General features: G+C 48.4%; 1 protein-coding gene across 11 annotated transcripts in view; it reads left to right on the forward strand.

Annotated features, from left to right (window-relative positions):
- Nucleotides 1–4,569: 4,569 nt before the first annotated feature.
- The window catches only part of A4GALT (alpha 1,4-galactosyltransferase (P1PK blood group)), a 36,050-nt gene continuing 21,075 nt past the window's right edge, over nt 4,570–19,544 (forward strand). For 7 of the 11 annotated variants that reach the window (XM_054238986.2, XM_054238981.2, XM_078333978.1 and 4 more), the window contains exon 1: nt 4,570–4,665. The gene's annotated coding sequence lies outside the window, so the exon portion shown is untranslated. Of the gene's footprint in view, nt 4,666–9,153; nt 9,225–9,933; nt 10,998–19,544 lie in introns of those variants that run through there. The other 4 variants (XM_054238977.2, XM_054238983.2, XM_054238988.2 and 1 more) reach the window with 2 other exon arrangements.

A 19,544-nucleotide genomic window follows, 5' to 3' on the forward strand; every position in this document is an offset into this window, starting at 1 on the left:
CTGGGATTACAGGCTTGAGCCACTGCGCTGGCAGCGATGCTGTTTCAATCACAAAAGCCATTAGCAGCCGGGCGCGGTGGCTCACGCCTGTAATCCCAGCACCTTGGGAGGCCGAGGTGGGTGGATCCCGAGGTCAAAGAGATCGAGACCATCCTGGTCAACATGGTGAAACCCCGTCTCTACTAAAAATACAAAAAATTAGCTGGGCATGGTGGCACGTGCCTGTAATTCCAGCTACTCGGGAGGCTGAGGCAGGAGAATTGCCTGAACCCAGGAGGCGGAGGTTGCGGTGAGCCGAGATCGCGCCATTGCACTCCAGCCTGGGTAACAAGAGCGAAACTCCGTCTCAAAAAAAAAAAAAAAGGAGCCAGGCATGGTTGTGCATATTTGTGGTCCCAGCTACTCAGGAGGCTGAGGCAGGAGGCTCACTTGTACCTGGGAGGTCAAGGCTGCAGTGAGTTGTGATCATGTCATTGCACTCCATCCTGAGCAACAGAGTGAGACACTCTCTAAATAGTAACAATGATAATGATAATAATGAATCCCAGCCTGGGTAAGACGCTGTTGCAAAAAATAAAAATGTGCCCACACCCACCCTACTAATAGGGGCAGATTCAACCCCAGGCAGACCACTTCCTTCTTTCACAAGCACCGCAGGGTTTTTCATCTCCAGCTGGAAAGCCAGCCACAAGCCATGCCTTCCCTTCCTCTCGGAGCCTGTGTGCTCAACCTTAGGAGGAAAGGGACCTGCGGGGGTGCTGGTAGGGAGAGCAAAGGGGTGCACTGGGCTCAGGAGCAGAAGGGGTGCTCCAGGGTCAGGAGAGCCCAGGGTAGCGTGGGCCAGGCTGTGCTTCCGGGGCAGGGTCACAGATGAGCAAACTAAGTCCAGGGCAGGTCAGACATGAGGGCTCTTCTGTCCCCCACTTCTTCCTCCATGCCCTGGCCTCTGAAGCTCTCCCTATAGCCAGGACAGGTCAGGCTAGAAAATAATTTGGCCTCAAAGGCTGCTGCAGCTTGGGGGGCCAGGCAAATTTGAATTCCAACCTCTGCTTGTCTTTTTCTTTCTTACCTTTTTTTTTTTTTTTTAAGACAGAGTTTTGCTCTTGTTACCCAGGCTGGAGTGGCAGTGGTATGATATCGGCTCACTGCAACCTCTGCCTCTGGGTTCAAGTGATTCTCCTGTCTCAGCCTCCCAAGTAGCTGGGATTACAGGCATGCACCACCATGCCCGGCTAATTTTTTATATTTTTTATAAAGACAGAGTTTCTCCATGCTAGTCAGGCTGGTCTGGAACTCCCAACCTCAGGTGATCCTCCTGCCTCAGCCTCCCAAAGTGCTGGGATTACAGGCTTGAGCCACCGCGCCCGGCTGACCTGGCTAATTTTTTTATTTTTTGTAAAGACAGAGTTTCTCCATGCTAGTCAGGCTGGTCTGGAACTCCCAACCTCAGGTGATTCTCCTGCCTTGGCCTCCCAAAGTGCTGGGATTACATGTGTGAGCCATCACACCTGGCCAACAGTCTCCATTTTTTCATCTGTAAAATGGGGATGATAGCAGTGTGATGACAACCTCAGAGGGTTGAGAGATTAAACAAGCTGTAAGGAGGCAGTGTCCCCAGGCATCGTCAGGAAGAGCTTGTGGGTCTGGGCACAGCTCGAGTGATGGCTACCATAAGAAAGCCATTCCTGGCCGGGCACGGTAGCTCATGTCTGTAATCCCAGCACTTTGGGGGGCTGAGGTGGGCAGATCACCCAAAGTCAGGAGTTCAATACCAGTCTGGCCAGCATGGTGAAACCCCGTTTCTACTAAAAATACCAAAAATTAGCTGGGTGTAGTGGCAGGTGCCTGGGAGGCTGAGATAAGAGAATTGCTTGAACCCAGGAGGTGGAGATTGCAGTGAGCCGAGATGATGCTATTGCACTCCAGCCTGGGCAACGAGAGTGAAACTCCATCGAGGAGAGGAGGGAAGGAGAGAGAAAAAGGAAGGAAGGAAGGAAGGAAGGCAAGAAAGCCAGCCAGCCATTCCTGGCCAGGCATAGTGGCTCACATCTTTAATTCCAGCACTTTGGGAGGCCGAGGCAGGTGGATCACCTGAGGTCAGGAGTTCAAGACCAGCCTGACCAACATGGTGAAATTCTGTCTCTACTAAAATACAAAAAATTAGCCTGGCATGGTGGTGTGCATCTGTAATCCCAGCTACTCAGCAGGCTGAGGCAGGAGGATTGCTTGAACCTGGGAGGCAGAGGTTGCAGTGAGCTGAGGTTGTGCCCCTGCACTCCAACCTGGGTGACAGAGCACGATTCCGTCTCCAAAAAAAAAAAAAAAAGAAAGCCATTCCCGTCTCAATTCTCTTTTAATGCCTTTGCTTAAGTCCAGGGCAAGTCTTTGATGGGAGCTGGCCTGTCTTGAAAACCTCTTTATACCTTTTGAATTTTCCTTTGAACCAAGAGAGGGCAGGAGGGGCTCAGCTCTTGGATGGGCAACAGTGTAGCAGGAGCGGCCTTGAGAAACAGAGCTCTCCAACACCAAACGGGGAGGGAAGGAGTTTATTAATATTACAGCCAGGAGCTGGGCGATGATTTGTCTAAATGACCCAGTTCATTTAACAAAGAGAGGCTTTGCCTTTATATAGGCTTACATTCTAGATATTACAGGTGAAACAATCTTAGGTTTACAGCCTTAGAAATTACTGGTGAAAGGGTTTTGGGTTTACAGCTTTAGGAATCACATGTGAAAGGTTTCTGGTCTCCGGATGGAGTAGGGTGGGGCTTTGATCTTGTTTAAGTAAAAACAGTGTCTTCCGGAGGGTTTCCCCAATACCAAGCTTGCTATTTACAGGAGGGTGACTCAGGAGGCACCAGGCAGCCAGCCTTTTCTTTTACTGAAACGCAGGATGGACGTCAAGGGGGAGGTGATCCCAGATGCCTGGGTCTCCTTCCTCACTAGGACCTACCTGGGCTTTATAACACTGTTTTAGTTTTTTTCATTTTTGCTGTTGCCTTCTAGTCTCTGAGATACTGGTGTTCTATTTAGGGTAGCAATACAAAGTTTCTCTGAAAAACACACTTACCATCATGGAAAAGCTGACATAAAGAGAAAGCATTAACAGTATTACAAGTGGGTTGGGTGTGGTGGCTCACACCTGTAATCCCCACACTGTGGGAGGCAGAGGCGGGTGGATCACTTGAGGTCAGGGGTTCAAGACCAGTCTGGCCAACATGGTGAAACCCTGTCTCTGTGAAAACTACAAAAATCAGCTGGGCATGGTGGTGCATGCCTGTAATCCCAGCTACTTGGGAGGCTGAGGCAGGAGAATCTCTTGAAACCAGGAGATGGAGGTTGCAGTGAGCCAAGATTGTGCTACTGCACTCCAGTCTGGTTTACAGAGTGAGTCTCCGTCTCACAAAAAAAAAAAAAAAAGGAGTATTACAGGGTCCACATTCGTTCATTTCTTTCTTTTTTCTTTTTTTTGAGATGGAGTCTGGCTCTTGTTACCCAGGCTGGAATGCAGTGGCATGATCTAGGCTCACTGCAACCTCTGCCTCCTGGGTTCAAGTGAGCACGGGCTAATTTTTGTATTTTTGTAGAGACTGGGTTTCACCTTGTTGACCAGGCTGGTCTTGAACTCCTGGCCCCAGGTGATCCGCTTGCCTTGGCCTTCCAAAGTGCTGGGATTACAGGCGTGAGTGCTTGCCCCACCTCTTGTTTTAGTTTTAAGCTGGGAGAAGTAACAACAGCCTGTGATGGAAATGACCCAGGGAGAGCAGAGAGAGGGCAGAGTTCCGGGATCAGTGTTGGCTTGAAGGGTCGGGATCTTGTGGAGGGGGTGGTCGTGGCTGGAAGCTGGACGGGTTCAGCCTGGTCCCAAGAGGGAAGGGTGTGGGCGCTACCTCAGCAGGTGCGTGGGGAAGCTGGTGGGAATTTCTACCGATTCCTTCAATCGAAGCGTATTTATTGGGTACCCTTTGAGTGCCAGGCTCTTTCTCAGGGCTAGGATAGACGTTCCGTTTTCTCAGTGGCTTGGGCACCGGTTCAGCAGCTGAGTGAGAAGATGGAGGAGGTGAGAGCAAGGAGGAGTAGGGAAAAGACCGGGCGGCGTTAAGGATCCAGCAAATAATTGGAATTCCGTAAACACTGGGATGATGCAGGCAACGCCCTTAGCACGGTCCCGGCAGGGGGCGGTGGGAGCCGACCCAGGTCCTAGCGGGTGACACCGTCCCTTCCCCACTGCAGGACATTGAGCTAACAACTTTCTGAATCTCCGTTTTCTCATTAGTTCCGTGGGGAAAACGGGATTGTAACCCGTAATACCGGCAGCGGGGAGGCCGGGGAGCGCTCCCTACCTGTTGGCCCGCGGGCCCGGGACGGTCTGCACCCGCCTGGGGAAAAGCGAGGGGGCGCCGGCCTGGTGCGGGGACCCAGCAGGGGCCCGGGAGCGGCACCCGCGGGGCAGGGCGGGCCAGGCGGGGCGGTGCGGTGCTGACCCCGCCCCGGGCCGGAGGGGCGGTGCCGCCTCCTGCCGGGCTCCGGGCCCTGCCCTCTGGCCGCCGCGCCGCACGCCCGGGCCCCAGCTGTCCATTACCGGCCGCCGCAGGAGCCAGAGGTACGAGGGCCCGCGCCGAGGGTGCAGCGGACTGGGGTTCCAGGCCGGTCCTGCAGCTCCCGGTGAGGAGGGGGCGCCTTGGGAGGGCAGGGGCGGGTGGGCGCCCCAGCCCGGGCCACCTGTTTTGGAGGCGACGTTTGTGCGCGCACGATCCCCGCGCTGCGGTACCGGCCACTGCCTCCACCCCAACTGCGCCCCGAAGTGGAGCGCCGCGGCTGGACCCGGAGCCCCGGCCCTCGCGGGCAGGACGCGCCCGGCCCGGGAGCCCTCGAGGTCAGCCCTGCCCGGCCAGGTCCCCGGGCTGGAGACGGGGCGTCCGGGAGAAGCCGAGTCCCAGGCAGGCTCTGCCCCGCGACCTTGGACGAGTCGCACTCCTCCATCCAGGGGGCGCGCGGTCCCGCGGGAGGCCTGGGCGCCCGGCGGTGCTCGCCCCGGAGCGGATGCGACTGGGACGGGGATGGATAGCGGCCGGCAGGAGGGGGCTCTGCCGGGCTGGAGGTGTAGGCGCCGGCCTCAGGGAGGGCAAGGATTTGGACCTGCCCAGAAGCGGGAAGGGCCCTCCCGGTGCGGAAAACGGCCTCGGTACGAGCTGGACGCGGGGCGAGCCGGTCGGAGTCGCCCGGCCTCCACGCTCGCCTGGGATCCGCAGGCGCCCCCCTCTCCTCTCCAGCTGGGAAAGGTTGAGGGCTGAGCGGGAGCGCAGCTGGGCTTGGGAGCGGCTCTGCTGGGGCACCGGGTCCCGGCGTCCATCCCGCTTCACTGCCGGGGCGAGTCCCCTTCCCACGGTCTCATAATCTGTCATCTGGGAGGACAAGTTCCCACCTCCTGGATAGTCTCGGCTGAGCCTCTGGCCTTGAGAGGGTTGAAGCGCTGTCTCCCCTGCACCCACCCAGGTTTCCGTCCAGACACCCTCTCTGCGGCTTCCTCCCTTCCCCAAAACCGAGCGACTGACTGTTCCGCGAAGGCCCCTTGGGGTCACTTACCCTGCATTCAGCGAATAGCCCCGAGCACCTGATGTCTCAGGCCAGGTCTGGCTTTCCGCTACCAACTGCCCAAAGACTTCCCCTTTGTCGCCTCCTCCCAAAGAATGGGAGAGCCACCCTTCCCCTTCCCAGGGTCCCATAGCAGACGGATGGGCCAGGCCTCCCTGAAAACTTCCCACAGCCCTCTCCCCCCGCAGACTTTCTCCAGGACCGGAAACCCGGCCACACTGGGTTTCCAGCTGAAATCCCCAAAAACAGGGTCCCCAAATCAAAGGAAAACAAAATTAAATGGAAAGAAAGGGCAAGGAGAGACGGAATCCTCTCTGTCAATAGTTTTTTGTTCGTTTTTTAGGGTCTTGCCCTGTCACCCGGGCTGGAGTGCAGTGGTGCAATCCTAGTTCACTACAGCTCAAACTGCTGGGCTCAAGCGATTCTCCCACCCCAGCTTCCCAAGTGGCTGGTTCTGCAGGCACACGCCACTACACCCAATTTTGTTATTAGTTTCGCTTTCAAACATTTTTCTAATGCCTTGGGTGCCTGTGTTGCTTGTCTGCTGGGACAGCCCAGTCTTAGAGGATAAACTCTGAAATGGACAGCCATCTAAAAAATGTGTTTTGTTTCCTTGTACTAATTGAAGCCCTCTAGCTGCCTAGGGTAATGTGTCCGTTAATTTCGAGTTCCTGTGATGGGCCCGGGGACCAGTGTGGGACAGGGTTGGGAGAACCTCTGCAGGTGGCTTGTGTGGAATACCAGGAGGTTGTGACCTACCACATCTGTCCCAGCCAGCAACTGCCAAGCCCACCTGGCCGTGGGCCAATGGGTTCAGACCTCCAAGGATGCAGTTCATCTGGGATGCAGGTCCTGGAAGGTGGTGGCAGGTGGATAGCTCCCCCACCAAGCCGGCCATCTGAGTTCTGGGGTGCACCTCCTCCCACTCTCCCCAGCTGCCTGCTTCTTTGGGGACCTTCTAGGTGTGCTCGCAGTGTGCTCACAAACTGCTGTTGATAACCCTGCATTTTCTTTCTTTTTTATTTTTTATTTTTGAAACAGAGTCTGACTCTTGCCCAGGCTGTAGTGCATTGGCACAATCTCAGCTCATGCAACCTTCACCTCCCAGGTTCAAGCAATCCTCCTGCCTTAGCCCTGCTAGTAGCTGGGATTACAGGCACATACCACCATGCCCAGCTAATTTTTGTATTTTTTTTTTTTTTTTTTTTTTTTGAGACAGAGTTTCACTCTTGTTACCCAGACTGGAGTGCAGTGGCGCGATCTCGGCTCACTGCAACCTCCACCTCCTGGGTTCAGGCAATTCTCCTGCCTCAGCCTCCTGAGTAGCTGGGATTACAGGCGCGCATCACCGTGCCCAGCTAATTTTTTGTATTTTTAGTAGAGACGGGGTTTCACCATGTTGACCAAGATGGTCTCGATCTCTTGACCTCGTGATCCACCCGCCTCAGCCTCCCAAAGTGCTGGGATTACAGGCTTCAGCCACCGTGCCTGGCCTGTATTTTTTTTTTTTTTTTTAAGATGGGGTTTCACCCTGATGACCAGGCTGGTCTTTAATTCCTGACCTTAGGTGATCCACCCACCTCGGTCTCCCAAAGTGTTGGGATTACAGGCGTGAGCCACTGCACCCGGCCAGTTTTTGTATTTTTAGTAGAGATGGGGTTTTGCCATGTTGGCCAGGCTGGTCTCGAACCCCTGACCTCAGGTGATCCACCTGCCTCGGCCTCCCAAACTGCTGGGATTACAGGCATGAGTCACCGCGCCCGGCCACCCTGCATTTTCATTGGCTCACTGCATCCTTCCCTTCAGATTGGAAGCTCCTGGAGGGAAGGAGTCTTGTCCAGATCTCAACGCCCAGTGTCAGGCCTGGCACCTGGCAGGTGCTTCCTGAATGTTGTTTGAATGAATTAGCTAAAAGAAGTAGGAAAAACCATTCCTGTTTGCATACTTGTGGATGACTATTAACATTTGCCTTTTTTTGCCAGACTTTTAAAAAACATGTTTTTCCAGTGGGGCGAGGTGGCTCACGCGTGTAATCCCAGCACTTTGGGAGGCTGAGGTGGGTAGATCACTTGAAGTCAGGAGTTTGAGACCAGCCTAGCCAATATGGTAAAATCCTTTCACCCCAAAAATACAAAATATTAACCTGACCTGGTGGCAGGTGCCTGTAATCCCAGCTACTGGGGAGGCTGAGGCAGGATAATGGCTTGAATCTAGGAGGCAGAGGTTGCAGTGAGCTGAGATGGTGCCACTGCACTCCAGCCTGGGTGACAGCAAGACTCCATCTCCAAAATAAATAAAACTTAATAAAATAAAAACACGTTTTTCCATATTTGAATATCTTGTCTATATAAAATATTTTTCCGTTAATATAATTTCATGAGCATTCCTCATCTCAAACATTTTTTATCTTTTCAATGCTTGCATTTTGCTACGTCATGTTGAGTTCTTGGATCTCTTTTTACTTTTAAAAATATATATTTGGCTCTTTTAGATAATGTTACATTGAATTTATACATACAGTTGTACATCGCCAGTTATTTCCTGGGAAGGAATTAACCTGGTAATCAGTGCATATGAACGTTTAGAATGGCTGTATATTTGTATACCCAGCTAGATATTTCTTGGTATTTCCTAGAAAGGAAATCCCTGGGTCGGGCCAGGTGTGGTGGCTCACGCCTTGTAATCCAAGCACTGTGGAGGCCAAGGTGGACGGATCACCTGAGGTCGGGAGTTCAAGGGCAGCCTGACCAACATGGTGAAACCCTATCTTTATTTTAAAAAAAGTAAAAATAAAGAAAAAAGAAATCCCTGGGTCAGAGTATGAGCATCCAGGCTCTTTGTATGTTGCTTATTGATTGGTTTGAGCTCATCAATAAGGTTTTGACCCTTGTCTGGTCTCTGTGTGGCAAAGATCTTTCCCCAGTTTATTATTTGGCTCTTACTTGTGGGGGTGTGTGTGCGTGGGCGCGTGTGGGGGTGTGTATGTAAGTGAGAGAGAGAGAGAGGAGCAGCAATTTTTTAATTTTACTTTATGTGTGTGCTTTCTGATGAGGGCGAGTTGGCTGCATTTGAGCTGATAGGAAGGCCAGAAGAGAGCTCAGCTCGCTCAGGCCCAGGAGGGATAGGTTAGTAGGCTGAGGTCCCTGAGGGCTGAGGAGGTGGGAGGATGCAGTGCTGCACCTGAGGGACCTTCTGAGCTGGTGAGGACAGGAGGCAAGAGGGAGGGGCTGGGGGGACACTTGATGAATTGGCTCTGATCCTCCCCAGAGGGAGTTGGAAAGTCAACAGAGGGGAGGGCTGCAGTCCCTTGGTGCTTCCTCCCTGGGAAGGAGCAAGTATGAACACTCTCACTGATGGACTATGCAGGGAGGGGAGAGCCTGGCTCAGGGTGAGTCCAGGCAGGGCCGGTTCAAAGCAGGCTAGCCACATACCTATCACATGCCCTTGGTGATTTCTCTTCTCTCTGAAGCACCTTGTCTTGTGGTTAGCAGGAAGTGGCACTTTGAGTAAGTGTCCTTTTCTTCTCCCATCTGCCGCCTTTGTCTTCCCTCTGGACAGCTCCTGGGGTGCAGGCGCTGACAGCTGCACAGAGTTGGCCACAGGACTGGGGGAGCCCCCTTCCATTCCAGGTGGGTGTCCACATACCCTCCCCTGTGCCCACACTCTCGCCCACCACAAACCCACTCCAGCAGGAGCACCACAGCCTTCTGGGGTCATGCCCGTGCAGAGTGTGAGCTGGCAGACGGGGAGCCAGGTGGGCAGCACATGAGGGCAAAACAGGAAGAGTGTCTCTCTTCACCTTTGCTGTTTGAAAGTCATTGTCCCAGGACCCAGAGACCCCCAACCCTCTGTGGCCATCACTGGCTCTTTTCCCTTGAGTTGGGGGTGGGCCTCTATCTATTGAGCCCACATGAGGTGCCTGTGGCCTGAGGCCACTGTTACCTGACCTTACCATACCCTCTCAGCCACCATGTTCTTTATTCCTTTTTTTTTTGAGATGAGTTTCACTCTTGTTGCCCAGGCAGCAGTGCAGGGGTGCGATCTCAGCTCACTGAAACCTCTGCCTCCCAGGTTTAAGCAGTCTTCTGCCTTACCCTCCCGAGTAGCTGGGATTACAGGCATTTGCCACCATGCCCAACTAATTTTGTATTTTTAGTAGAGAGAGGGTTTCTCCATGTTGGTCAGGTGGGTCTCGAACTCCTGACCTCGTGATCCGCCCCCACTTGACCCCCCAAAGTGCTGGGATTACAGGCATGAGCCACCACACCTGGCCCACCTAATGTATTTATTTATTTTCTTTCTCTTTCACTTTCTTCCTTTCTTTCCTTTTTTTGACAGGATCTTGCGCTGTTGCCCAAGCTGGTGTGCAGTGATGAATCAGTCTCCTGGGCTCAAACCATCCTCCCACCTCAGCCTCCCGGGTAGCTGTGACTATAAGCACATGCTAATTTTTATATTTCTTGAAGAAACGGGATTTCACTATGATGCCCAGGCTGGTCTCGAATTTCTGGGCTCAAGCGATGCTCCTACCTTGGCCTTCCAAAATGCTGGAATTATAGGAGGGAGCCACCATGCCTGCTCTCTCTCTCTCTCTCTTTTATTTTTTTGAGACAGAGTCTTGCTCTGCTGCCCACTGCAGTCTCCTGGCTCACGTAATCCTCCCGCCTCAGCTTCCTGAGTAGTTGGAACTACCATGCCAGGCTAATTGTTTTATTTTTATTTTTTGTAGTGATGTGGTCTCCCCATGTAGCCCAGGCTGGTATTGAACTCTTGGCCTCAAGATTCTCCTACCTCAGCCTCCCAAAGTGCTAGGATTATAGGCATGAGCCACCATGCCCAGCCTCTGGCTTTTTTTATTTTTTATTTTAATTTTTTTTGAGATGCAGTCTCGCTTTGTTGCCCAGGCTGGAGTACAGTGGCGCGATCTTGGCTCACTGCAACCTCCATCTCCCAGGTTCAAGCGATTCTCCTGCCTCAGCCTCCCAAGTAGCTGGGACTACAGGCGTGCACCACCAAACCTGGCTAATTTTTGTATTTTTAGTAGAGATGGGGTTTCACCATCTTGGCCAGGCTCGGCTCAAACTCCTGACCTCAAGTGATCCACCAGCCTTGGCCTCCCAAAGTGCTGGGATTACATAGGCATGAGCCACCACACCTGGCCTTGCTACTTGTTATTTTTCATCTTTAAGACAGTAAAACAAAACAAAACGAAAAAGACAGTAAAACACGTGAAAGTGAAGCAACATGGGAACTTTCTTTCAAAGAGAATTAACTCAGGACTCTTATAACTCAGACCGAGGTTTCTAGATGCCCTTTCCATGGGCATTGCGTTTGCCAGGCAAGATGACCCTGTGAAGAGCATTCCCTGCGACTTGCATCTCTGGGATCTCTGTGCATAGCAGGTGACCAAGTCAGAAAACTTATCCCCATCTAGCCAGCCTGGCACCACAGGATATCTCCACGAATGTGTGTGTGTGTGTGTGTGTGTGTGTGTGTGTGTGTGTGTCTCCATCCAGAGCGAAGGTGTAGGAGCCCAGGTTCAAGGTGACTTAGTGCTTTCTGAAACCTGCCGGGGGTTCTGGGAATTTTCGCTCTGCCCCTGAGAAGCCAGCCCCACCCAGCCAGATCCAGTCTCCTGTGCAGAGCTAGAGTGACCCTGGGAGGGAGGGATGAACTCCCGGAGGGAAGAAAGGCACTCTTGGGACTGGCAAGTAGTCAGGTACTTTACTATGAAGAGTTAAAGGCATGTGACTTTATTTGTACCTTCAATTGCTGAGGCAGCTGTAACTTGCATCTGTATAGAGTTTATAGTTTGCAAAGGGCATTCCCCAGGATTAGTTGTCACATATGATCCTGTCTTTGTGGGCAAGACTGGTATCATTTACTCATCCCTTCAAAAAATACATATTGAGGCTGCCAGGCATGGTGGCTTATGCCTGTAATCCTAGCACTTTGGAAGGCCAAGGTGGGTGGATCACTTGAGGTCAGGAGTTCGAGACCAGCCCAGCCAACATGGTGAAACTAAAAATACAAAATTAGCTGGCATGGTGATGTGCATCTGTAGTCCCAGCTATTCAGGAGGCTGGGGCAGGAAAATCTCTTGAACCCAGGAAGTAGAGGTTGTAGTGAGCTGAGATCATGCCACTGCATTCCAGCCTGGGCAACAGAACGAGACTTGAGGGTGGAAAAAAAGAAAAAACAAAATACAAAAAATATGTATTGAGCACTAACTATGTGGTACAGTCTGTGCTGGCCGCAGGGGAGGTGACAATGAATAAAAGCAGCATTGGTCTTTGCCCATTTCCATGCTATCATTATGTCATTATTTAATCAGCCTCTTCAAGTAAAACCTTGGGTTCTTTCTAATCTTTTGCAACTGCAAACAAATCTGTGACCTCGTGCAAAGTCATTCATCTGTAGGATAAAGCCCCAGAGTGAGATTGCATGCTGAAAGGGTCCATGCCTGTCTGAAGCCTCTGAGCACTGTTGGCATGCCCGCTGGCAGTGTATGAACATGCCTCCTTGCTCACAGCCTTGCCAAAGAAATGTGTCTGTTAAGTGTTTTGGATTTTCGCTAATCAGATAGATAAGTGAGAGATGCTATCTGAGCATGTCAATTTGCATTTCTCTTACTTATAAAAAGATCCTTGCTCTTGGTTACTTGTTTAGAGGTCATAGTCTGTATGTGTCTGAATTGTTTTTGGCCCATTATCTTTTGGGATGTTGATCTTCTTATTGATTTCTGGGAGCTCTTTACATATTAGAAAATTTTGAGGGCCGGGCATGGTGGCTCACACCTATAATCCCAGCACTTTGGAAGGCCGAGGCAGGTGGATCATGAGGTCAAGAGATAGAGACCACCCTGGTCAACATGGTGAAACCCCATCTCTACTAAAAATATAAAAAATTAGCTGGGCACGGTGGTGCATGCCTATAATCCCAGCTACTCAGGAGGCTGAGGCAGGACAATTGCCTGAACCTAGGAGGCGGAGGTTGCAGTGAGCCGAGATCGTGCCATTGCACTCCAGGCTGGGTAACAAGAGCGAAACTCCATCTCAAAAAAAACAAAACAAAAAAAATTAGCTGGGCATGGTGGTACACGCCTGTAGTCCCAGCTGCTCGGGAGGCTGAGGCAGGAGAATTGCTTGAACCCAGAAGGCGGAGGTTGCGGTGAGCCGAGATCGCGCCATTGCACTCCAATCTGGGTAACAACAGCAAAACTCGGTCTCAAAAAAAAAATTTTTGACTTACGTGATGTGAGCTGCATTTAGGAGGTCTCAGGTTGTGACTTCCGTTTTGACTTTCTTCTTCTTTTTTTTTTTTTCTTTTTTGAGACAGGCTTGCTGTGTCACCCATGCTGGAGTGCAGGGGTGTGATCTTGGCTCACTGCAACCTCCACCTCTCAGGTTTAAGCAATTCTCCTGCCTCAGCCTCCGGAGTAGCTAGGATTACAGGTGTGCAAGACCAAACCTGTCTAATTTTTTTTGTATTTTTAGTGGAGACAGGGTTTTGCTATGTTCCCAGGCTGATCTCGATTTCCTGAGTTCAAGCCATCCACCTGCCTCGGCCTCCCAAAGTGCTAGGATTACAGGCATGAACCACAAGTCTGCATTGCTTTATTTTATTTATTTCGAGAAGAGTCTTGCTCTGTTGCCCAGGCTGGAGTGTAATGGCTCTATCTTGGCTCACTGGAGCCTCCCGCTAAGGGCTCAAGCGATCCTCCCACCTCAGTCTCTCAAGCATCTGGGTCCACAGGTCCATGCCACCATGCTCCACTAGTTTTTGTATTTTTTTATAGAGATGGGGTTTTACCATGCTGTCCAGGCTGGTCTTGAACTCCTGGGCTCAAGCAATCTGCATGCCTCAGCTTCCTAAAGTGCTGGGATTACAGGTGTGGGACACTGCACCTGTAACCCAGCCTCACATAGATATTTAACATCTTTTGTTAAGTTTAACCCTGAGTGTTGTGGCCATTGTTTAAGTGGGTTCTTCTCTTTTATCATATATTCTAATGACTGGTTTATATTCGTGTGTGTTTATACTACCATCTTCCAGTATGCTTTAGTTTTACTTTTTTAGTGATTTATCTTGACTTTTCCAGGTATACAATAATATCATATGAAAATCGCAATAGTTTTAACTATTTCTATTGGGTTTTCTTTCTCTTGTCAAATTCCTCTGATGAATACATCCAGTGTAGTGATGGTGGTGGCAGTATCTGTGCTTTCCCTGAGTTTACTATTAGTGCCTAGGTATGAAACTGTGTATTTGGGCCGGGCATGGTGGGTCATGCCTGTAATCCAAGCACTTTGGAGGCCAAGGCAGGCGGATCACCTGAGGTTAGGAGTTTAAGACCAGCCTGACCAACACGGTGAAACCCCGTCTTAAAAAAAAAAAAAAAGGTAAAAGAACCGAGAGAAGATCCAAGATGGCCGATCACTAACAGCTCAGGATTGTAGCTCCCAGAGAAAGCTCAGAGAACGAGACGACGCCACACTTTTAGACGAATTTTCGTCACTCACGGATCAGCCGATTCCCAGTGGAGGAGCCCCACGGGTCGCCAGCGCGACTCTTGTGGCCGCCGCAGCGGTTTTGCCAGTGCCTCGGCGCAGCAGCTCTTCATGCAGAGCCAACAGGACTGCTTCCCCTACTGACTGGAGTTTGGAGCTCCGGGAAGTCAGAGCCGCTTGTTGCGGACTCAAGAGGGAAGCCAGACCAGAGATTCCCGGGCAGAAGTGCACCATCAGTTTTATCGCTGCTATTTAGGCCGCCACAGTGGGTGGCTCAGATCCCAGCACCGGGAATCAATAAATCGGACGTCGACTCAGAAACCTAATTAGAAAGGCGGTTCATCTACAATGAAGGGAAAAAAACAGCCTAAGAAGGCCGAGTATACTCAAAATCAGAACCCATCAGCAACGAACAAGCCCTAATGTAAAAGGACTCATCAGCAACCGAACAAGCCCTGATGGAAAAGGACTCATCAGTAACGGAACAAGCCCTGATGGAAAAGGACTCAGCAGCAGCAGAACAAGCCCTGATGGAAAAGGACTCATCAGCAGCAGAACAAGCCCTGATGGAAAAGGACTGTGTTCCATTATCTGAAGTAGGCTTTAAAAGGTGGATGATAAGAAACTTCTGGGAGTTAAAGGAACTTGTTCTAACCCAATGTAAAGAAACTAAGAACTTTGAAAAAAGGTTCGATGAAATGATGAAAAGAATAGACAATATAGAGAGGAATACAAATGAACTTATGGAGTTGAAAAACACAACACGAGAACTTAGTGAAATATGTACAAGCTTAAATAGCCGAATGGATCAAGCAGAAGAAAGGATATCAGAGGTTGAAGACCAATTTAATGAAATAAAACGACAAGACAAGAATAGAGAAAAAAGGATAAAAAGGAATGAGCAAAGTCTTCAAGAAATATGGGACTATGTGAAAAGACCTAATATATGCTTGATTGGTGTACCTGAATGTGACGGAGAGAATGAATTCAAGCTGGAAAATATTCTTCAGGATATTATCCAGGAAAAGTTTCCAAATTTAGCAAAGCAGGACACTATTCAACCCCAGGCAATACAGAGAACCCCACAAAGATATTCCTCAAGAAGACCAACCCCAAGGCACATAATCGTTAGATTCATCAGGATCAAAACGAAGGAGAAAATATTAAGGGCAGCCAGAGGGAAAGATCAGGTTACCCATAAAGGGAAGCCTATTAGGCTTACAGCAGATCTCTCAGCGGAAACCCTACATGCTAGAAGAGAGTGGGGGCCAATATTCAATATACTTAAAGAACAGAACTTTCAGCCCAGAATTTCATATCCTGCCAATTTAAGCTTTACAATTGAAGGAAAAATAAAATCTTTTAGGAACAAGCAAGTACTCAGAGATTTTATTACCACCAGGCCTGCTTTACAAGAACTTCTAAAAGAAGCATTATACATAGAAAGGAACAGCCAGTATTAGCCTTTCTAAAAATACACCAAAAAGTAAAGAGCATTAACATAAAGAAGAATTTACATCAATGAAAGGATAAAATAGCCAGTTAATATCAAATGGCAGTAACCCTAAATTTCAATCGACTAAATCCCCCAATCAAAAGATACAGACAAAATCTAACAGTATATCTAAAGATATACAAAGACTCAAAATAAAGGGTTGGAAAAAAACTTACCAATTAAATGGAGAGCAAAAATAAATAAATAAAAAGTAGGAGTTGCAATTCTCACAATTAATAAAATAGATTTCAAAGCTACAAGGATACAAGGGTAAAAGGATTAATGTAATAATAAAAGATCTTAACACCCAGATACATAAGACCCATAATGAGATTTAGATTCAACGAGACAGAAAATTGATAACGATATCCAGGACTTGAACTCAGATCCAGAACAAATAAACTCAATAGAGCTCTCCATTTTAAACACACAAAATATACATTATCCACTTTAAACACACAAAATATTGATCGGCCATTATTGATACCCATTTTAGGAATGAAGTAATATTTCTTTTTCCCTCTTTTTCTCTTTTTCCCTCTTTTTTTCCTCTTTTCCCTCTTTTTCTTTCTCTTTCTTCTAAAAAAAAAAAAAGAACCAAAATTAGAATCCTGGCCTTTTACTTTCATAAGATACAATAGAGTTAACCCTTTCAGCTAGGTACTTTATAGAATGATGATATCAGACAAATGTTTTTCAGATATGAAGAGCTTTATTGCATCAATGCTGCAAAATGTGCTGCATGGCATTCGTGTCTGGAAAATGTAATAAAAAAATAAAAAAAAAAGGAAACTATATTTGTACTCTCTGGAGTATGAAGCTGGTTCCTGGCTTCTGTGTTAATCTGTATGATTTTGTTTAAGAAGTCTGTTTTTTAATGTCACTGGGGATGATGATTTTTCTGCTTAGATCTATTAATATGGGCCGGGCGCGGTGGCTCAAGCCTGTAATCCCAGCACTTTGGGAGGCCGAGGTGGGTGGATCACGAGGTCAAGAGATCAAGACCATCCTGGTCAACATGGTGAAACCCCGTCTCTACTGAAAATACAAAAAATTAGCTGGACATGGTGGCACGTGCCTGTAATCCCAGCTACTCAGGAAGCTGAGGCAGGAGAATTGCCTGAACCCAGGAAGTGGAGGTTGCGGTGAGCCGAGATTGCGCCATTGCACTCCAGCCTGGGTAACAAGAGCGAAACTCCGTCTCAAAAAATAGAAAAGATCTATTAATATGATGAATTATATTCATGATTTCCTAATAATATTGAACCATCCTTGCATTCTTTGAATAAACCCCACCTGCATTCCTGAATCACCCCATTTATTTTTATTTTTTAATTTTTTATTTTTTGAGACAGAGTCTTCCTGTGTTGCCCAGGCTGGAATGCATTGGTGCAGTCTTGGCTCACTGCAACCTCCGCCTGCCAAGCTCAAGCAATTCTTGTGCCTTGGCCTCCTGAGTAGCTGATACTACAGTTGTACGCCACCACACTGGCTTACATTTTTGTGTTTTTAGTAGAGATGGGTTTTTTGTCATGTTGGCCAGGCTAGTCTCGAACTCTTGGCCTCAAGTGATCCGCCTGCCTCAGCCTCCCAAACTGCTGGGATTACAGGCATGAGCCACCGCATCTGGTCTCCATTTAATTGTAATCTGCTGCTATTCTATTTGCTTATATTTTACTTTGGATTTTTGCAGTAATGTTCCTAAGTGAAATTGGTCAGAAGGATATTTGTGAAGCCATTGGTTTAAGTATTTGCTATACTTAATTTTTTTTTTTTTTTTTTTTTTTACGCCTGTAATCCAAGCACTTTGGAGGCCAAGGTGGGAGGATCACCTGAGGTCAGGAGTTCAAGACCAGCCTGACCAACCTGGTGAAACCCCGTCTTAAAAAAAAAAAAAGTTAAAAAAAAAAATTAAGTATAGCAAATTTTTTTTTTTTTTTTTTGGCCTGAAACAGTGGCTTACAGCTGTAGTCTTAGCACTTTGGGCGGTCAAGTCAGGTGAATAGCATGAGCCTAGGAATTCAAGACCAGCCTGGGCAACATGGTAAAACCCCATCTGTACCAAAAATACAAAAATTAACCTGGTATGCTGGCATGTGCCTGTAGCCTCAGCTACTGAGAAGGCATAGGTGGGAGGGTCATTTGCTTGAGCCCAGGAGGCAGAGGCTGTGGTGAGCTGTGATTGTGCCACTGCATTCCAGCCTAGGTGACAGCAGACCCTATCTCGAAAAAAAATTTTTTTTTTTAAATTATAATCGAGGCTGGTCATTGTTTCATGTTTCTGATTGCCCATTGACCATCTTTATGTTTCTATGAACCTGTACATTTTAGAAAATTGAAGATAGCTCGTTATCAGTGCCCTTGATCAAATGATTTCTAGGGGGACTGGGCTCTCCTAGTTTTCCTCTGTTTCCATGGTATTGCTAAGCTATCCCTGCCCACTGGGTCCTGTGCTTCCAAACTTACTAATGACTACCTTCATAGCTACAGCTATTTTTTTCTTTAAATTTTTCTTTCTATATGTTGCTGTTTTACAGTTTAAACATTACGTCTTATTTCAGAGTTTCCCAGGATTCCCTCCCAAAATGTTTCGCCCTGGTGCTTTTGTGTTGTGATGCTAGTTCTTTCATCATTTTCTTGCTTATGTGGAAGTTGTCCTGTGTGGACTAGCTGTGTCTTCTGGGGTCCATTTAATTTATTGTTTTTGTCCAGAAATTATTTTCTTCAGGTTTTAAATTTTACTTGCAAAATACTATCTTATTTTTTAAAACAATTATCTGTTTATTTGGTTATTTTCCCATTGGGCATTTCCTGGTTTGTATGGGAAGCTCTCTCTCCACCCCCCATCCTCTTATCTTCATTGAGTTAGTTGGTGGTTGTATATTTTGTGGGTTTTTTTCCAAGGAGCCAGCTTTTTGCCTTATTAGTTCTCCTTCCTTTTTCTTTCCTAATTTATTTCTGCTTTAAATTTTATACTTCTTTCTTTCTCTCTCTCCTTTTCTTTTTCTTTCTTTCTTTTTTTTTTTGAGACGCAGTTTCGCTCTGTTACCCAGGCTGGAGTGCAATGGCGCGATCTCGGCTCACCGCAACCTCCGCCTCCTGGGTTCAAGCAATTCTCCTGCCTCAGCCTCCAGAGTAGCTGGGATTACAGGCACGCACCACCATGCACAGCTAATTTTTGTATTTTTAGTAGAGACGAGGTTTCACCTTGTTGACCAGGATGGTCTCGATCTCTTGACCTCATGATCCACCCTCCTCGGCCTCCCAAAGTGCTGGGATTATAGGCGTGAGCCACCGCGCCTGGCATTAAAATATCTTATTAGTGTTTTGATATATTTATCCTAGTATCTCTGTAATTTTTCTGGAAATTGCTACAGTATTATTTGATGCATTATGAATTATACCATTAGTACAATAAATTGCCTTTTTTAGATGGACTCTTGCTCCGCAGCCCAGCTGGAGTGCAGTGCTGCAATCTTGGCTCACTGCAACCTCCGCCTCCTGGATTCAAGCGATTCTCATGCCTCAGCCTCCGGAGTAGCTGGGAGTACAGGCGCTCCTCACTATGCCTGTCTAACTTTTAAACCAGCCTGGCCTTCTTTTCTTTTCTATTTATTTATTGTTTCTTTTGTTCTTTTCTTTTTTTAAAAAGATGGGGTTTCACCATGATGGCCAGCCTGGTCTTGAACTCCTGACCTCAGGTGATCCACCCACCTCGGCTTCCTAAAGGGCTAGGATTACAGGCATGAGCCACTATGCCTGGCCAACCTACTCTTACAGTCACATAGAAACGAAGAAGAAGGCCAGGTGTGGTGGCTTAAGCCTGTAATCCCAGCACTTTGGGAGGCCAAGGCGGGTGGATCACAGGTCAACAGATCGAGACCATCCTGGTCAACGTGGTGAAACCCCGTCTCTACGAAAAATGCAAAAAATTAGCTGGGCAT

This window comes from Callithrix jacchus, chromosome 1, assembly GCF_049354715.1.
Source record: "Callithrix jacchus isolate 240 chromosome 1, calJac240_pri, whole genome shotgun sequence".
In the NCBI taxonomy this organism is placed as follows: Eukaryota; Metazoa; Chordata; class Mammalia; order Primates; family Cebidae; genus Callithrix; species Callithrix jacchus.